The sequence below is a fragment of the Erigeron canadensis genome, chromosome 3 (assembly GCF_010389155.1).
Source record: "Erigeron canadensis isolate Cc75 chromosome 3, C_canadensis_v1, whole genome shotgun sequence".
NCBI classification, from domain to species: domain Eukaryota; kingdom Viridiplantae; phylum Streptophyta; class Magnoliopsida; order Asterales; family Asteraceae; genus Erigeron; species Erigeron canadensis.
In genome coordinates, this window is record NC_057763.1 from 39,851,835 (window position 1) to 39,857,234 (window position 5,400).

Sequence of the window (5,400 nt, forward strand, 5' to 3'; positions counted from 1 at the left end):
ACTAAAAGGGGCAAGGGGGTCCAATGCCCCCCTCCAAATTTAGATTTTGTCATATATTTTTAAATTTTTCGTAAATTTTTAAAAATTTTCTATAGGTTTTTAACATTTTGTCCCCTTTTAGATTTATTTTTCATAAGTTTTCTAAGTTTGCCCTCTTTGAATTTGTTTCCTGGTACCGCTTCTGGTCACGATCCCGTGCATTTAAGTTGTCATTAGTTGATTAGCGATTATATATATTTCAACTTTTTCCTTTTGTCTGTCAGGCCTAAAATCTTTATATCAGGATTTCAAGTGGAATTTTCTATAAAATTTTGTTTTCTTATATTTCTGTACTTCAGTGGATTTAGTTTTAACTACAACTAGTTATTTATCCCCGGCGTTGCCCGGGGTTGTAGTTCTGTGTGTTTATCGGATGCAATTGTTTATCTTTCAAAGCATGATGCGTTAAATATTTACCTGTTTAAACTATAAAAGTTAAATTACAAAATATGTAATGCATGTATGATGTGTTGAGGTTACCATTGCCTTTTTTATATGTACTCTGCAATAAAGAAATAGATTTAGCTTCAGAATATATGTTTTTACATGTGGCTCAAATTTGTTGAAACCTAAAAAAAATGGCCCATCAAAAGTCATCACGAATCCATACTTTATTTTTAGTTGTTTACGTCATCACCGTCACACGGTGCCACTACTCTACCTCCATCTGAACCTTTAGTCATATCATTACACATGTCTTTTTTTTTTCTTCTGGGTTATATGTTAAGTCAAGTATTTCATTATTTCCAATGCCTTTTAAAAAAAAAGGAAGAAGTACTCATATTTCTTTTTTTTTCAAGTTTTGTTTTTCTTCCAAATTCATTCCTTATTTCTTTATGGAACTCTTTCTTTATATCCCTCCAAAAACTGTTATAACCACTTCTGAACTGTTGTTCATCTACGGTTAATAATTGACCAAATACTTTCTGGGTTTGCTATTCATCCGCTTTTACACAAGTAGATTCCGTCACAATACGGAGGTTCACGGAAGATGCGGAGTCACACCTGAAGATGTTAGCACACTATGATGTTTTCAACGATGATATTTATGTTAATTGTACCAAATCGGTATGTGTGTGTATATATATTATATCATATTTAAAACTGTATATTTTTAGATTACAAACGAAACAGAAGATAGCTGACGATTCACAACTTAAACCGGATTCTACAGATATCTGCTGCAGCCGTAGTCCCACTCTGATGTCGTTATTATACTGTTAATCTGTTATTTATTTGAAGTTATCATGTAAATGGTGGAGCATTTTTTTGGTTGATTATTGAAGCAAGTAATCAATGTTTGATATATGTTGTAAGTGGTGGAGCATTTTTTTCAATTGGATTATAGCATAGATTATTGTAGAAGCAAGATTATACGGTATGTATATTTATGTATGTATGTAATTGAATATGTAGAAGAAAAGATAGTTTTGTGGCATGATTTAGCCAGTAAAGTTTTTAGGGGGTAAAATGTAAAAGATAAAAAAGCTGGTGGCAGAAATTAAAAAAGAAAAAAACAAAACTGCTTACATCAGCAGCCAATCAAGCAAGTTACATTTTAACTAAGGCGATCAGAGCCAGCACTGTACAATCCACTTTCGGATTGTTATATATATAATATAATGCCTAGTTATTCTGCTTTATTTATTTAAGTGAATATAAACCTCAAACACTTTTTGCTGATCTCTTTTTTTAGTATACAGATAGCTAATATGTTATATATGAGATTACAAAATCGATAGTATTTAAATAGTAACCTGATTTTGTAATAAAGCAAATTCAGATGACTAGTAAGCGAATGAGTATGTTTTGGGCGACTTTCACCAGTTTGACCCGCATGGCTCATTTCAATTTATGTTTACTATTTTACCCGTGTGATGTTGGAGATAAGATTCAACCTATCTTGACGATAAACACGAACTATAGCGGTCAACCCTTGGGCAAAATTTACCTTTAAATCACTTCTTTTTCGGTCAGATAGGCAAAAAGCTCTTTATACTTAAACGGTGTTATAAAATGAGTCTGTGACTTTGTTTGCTGCAATAATCATTTGGTATGATTGTATGTTTGCAATGCAGGAACTCTTCAGAAGACCCTGTGATTCCGATTCGATCTATACCTATATGGTTCCTTAGTGGAAGATAGAGCAAAAGGAAACAATGCAATAACTTCGGGCTACAACTGTACCAACACGACTCCTGGACAGTTGTGGCAGATGTAAGTTCTCATTTCAATGCACTCAGGTTTTCAATCAACCAAGGTATTGGCATCCATACCATATGTTACACATTTATGTCATTTGGAAAACTAGAAGGCTTTCGGTCTGTTAGCAATTTTACCAACATGTTCAGAGCAAGGTTCATTTGGTCTGAAAACGCGAATAATCAGGAGTAGGAAGATGATAACATTTACTGGCTCAATGGTAACCTGTTCACGAGTCTTTTGTAAGATTATCAAGCATAAATCATAAATAGGTAGATGTATGTAGGAAAGAGAATATATCCTTTACACGGGGAAGGGAAGATCTAGATTGGGCAGCGACCACAAGTTCGAAGTCGTAAAATAACTCAGAATAACTGAATATCAGTACTTAAGATAACACCATGACCGGTAGACCGAAGTCACTAATTTCATTTGATTTGACTAAAGTACTGAAATATAAGAAAACAGTAAGTTACTGAAAATTCCACTTGTGATTCTAATAAAAAGATTACAGGCCTAGCTAGCAGACAAATGAAAAAACTTGTAACCAATATAAACACTAATTAAATGTTGACAACTTAAATGCATAGGATCGTGGCCAATGGTGATGCAGAAGTAACGTGTGTATCTATCTAATCAGAACTTGTTGGGTGGATAATTTGATACTTGATTCCAGCTCGATGAAAGATGTTACACAGATCTTGCACCAGGTTATATCTTCTTTTGCATATCTCTTCAGAATCCTGAAAGTTTATCGTATGAGTTACATCCAGTCTCATTTTTGTCTTGTTCATGTTTCCAATCTCCCTAACGTGAAGACTGTGCTCTGGTTGCCATAAGTGAGGCTTGCTATCTATGTACCTGATATGAAATAAAACCACACTGTTATCATATCGAAAATATATATATGGATATCATTCAAAAGATATACTAATTGTCAATAACAAGCAAAGTTAAGTTTGAATCCTGCCCTCATAATCATCCCTCAAAAAATCTACCTTCACTCCATATAAATTACATACATACATGGATATCTAGTTGGTAATAGCAGCATTATTTAAGTGTGTTGAAGTAAGAGACCAGTCAAATTGGAATGAAAGCAAGACTAAGGGGAGATGGAGAAGTAGAATAAGTGGACATACGTTTTAATATTAGCTTTTAGAGCTGAAATGTTGTCAACTGAAGTGGAAAAGTCCAAATCAAATTCCACAGTATCCCTCATTTCTGGACTTCGTGTAAAATTTGTGATGGATTTTGTAGCTAATTCGGAATTCGAATACTCCCTTATTGAATTGTCATAGCTCAGGAAGACGGTAGTAAAAATTTTCACTTCTTCCACAACAACTTATAGGTTTATATTCACTTGAATAAATAATGCAGAATAACTTGGCATTTGTAGTTAAATCTAAATTGTTGCAGGTAGATAATTAGGTCCAGCGAGTTACCTACCTCAACACTACGATCACCAACGTCAAATGGGTATTTCAAAAACACGTAGATAATCGCTTCACATGTTGACTAATTAGCATTGCTCCCAAATGTGAAAACCGCAAGTAAGAACTGAGTTGCGATGAAAAGCGTCACTTCTGATGTAACAATACGCATGCGTATTACCCAAAGGATTATGAGTACTATTACCAAAAGCACATTAACAATCTTGAGTAACTCTGTTTGGGCCTTCTTTGTGTCATCTACAGAATGCTCCAGAAATTTACTCTTCTTATACATGCTCACCTGTAAACCAAGATGAAGTTTCAAGGGAAAGGAATAATTTTGAAATCAAAATCTGATCATTCTATAAATGAATGGTGAAAGTTTGACAGAGTAAGTACCACCCAATAAAGAAAAGACTTCTCATTAATCCTTCCACTTTCATCTTTTCCCCCTATCAATGGAATCACCATATCCACCTCCTCTTTGGTCATAAAGCGCAAAAGATCTTCCTCTTTGATGTACCTTGTTCATATGAAAAGGATAATATATATATATATATTAAGAATAATGGACTGAAATTTCAACAAACAGAATTTAGGTCAATCTTACTTGCACCTGGGCTTAGCTACATTTCTAAATATAAGATCACCAACAGCATTAGCTTCCCGTACAGTGGTGATATATCTGCTGCAATGCTTATCCGCATCGATCAAATTTTTACTTTCACCGAGTCTATCAGGAAGTGTATAAAAGCCAGGCTGCGATGCGGTTTCAATCATTGTACCTATGATCGTCTGGGGATTTTGGCCGCAGCTGCTTACTAACCTAGAACTATCAACTTCTGAAAGCTCCCTAGATGTTGGCCCTGAAAGGGTTTGAAGTATGTATTGATGGAAGCGATCTACCAAAATCCTTTCAGAGAATCTTTTATCACAAAATGAAGCAGATAAGCGATTAACAACTATAATTTTGAGAATCCATGCAAGAGCAACAAAAGATGTAGGGAAAATCCTGGTTATAATATGATTTAGAACCTTGGTTGTGTCACTTGTTCTAGTGACGCTACAAGTGCCGATCATGAACCACCAAATCACTGCAACTATACACACCCAGATATTAAACCGAAGGCTCAATAGCAGGTCGTATAAATCATACCCAGCTTTCTTTATAGCATTCTTTCTAGGTAAGAAATACTTATTCTTCAAGAAAACCACGATATCTCTCAAGCACTTGGAATATAAAAGGCCACAGAAAATTGGCCATCCCAAAACACACCAGATCCATAATTCTAAACCCAAAATCTCTATATTCTTCAGTTTATTAATAGTTGCACTTAAAATCAAAAGCAACGTAAAGCAAGCAAATAAACTGAACTCGATAATACATCGAACCTTTGCCTTCCAGAACTTTGTGTCCCGTAGAAATGGCATGAATGCTGTTGCATAAAAGAAGGTTTTCCCATCATTCATAAGCTGCGGTAACTTTGACATAGTGTAGTAGTAGTAACTAGATTAGTCTGGTGGTTGCCAGCAGATAAGTCTAATCTGACTTCAACACTATCCCGCTTCATTTCCATAAACAAAATTCTTTCCTTTGTTTGTATACTTGTTAGAATTATATATGTGATAATATAATTGAAATAGTATTAGGCTCTATGTAAACTGACAAGGGGACTTCTTTCGGGAAAGTAGAATATATAGTACAGCTTGTGACTTCCGGGTTTTG

General features: G+C 34.6%; 1 pseudogene; it reads right to left on the minus strand.

Moving 5' to 3' along the window:
* Positions 1–2,739: 2,739 nt before the first annotated feature.
* LOC122592122 lies at positions 2,740–5,165 on the minus strand (annotated as a pseudogene).
* Positions 5,166–5,400: the final 235 nt, after the last annotated feature.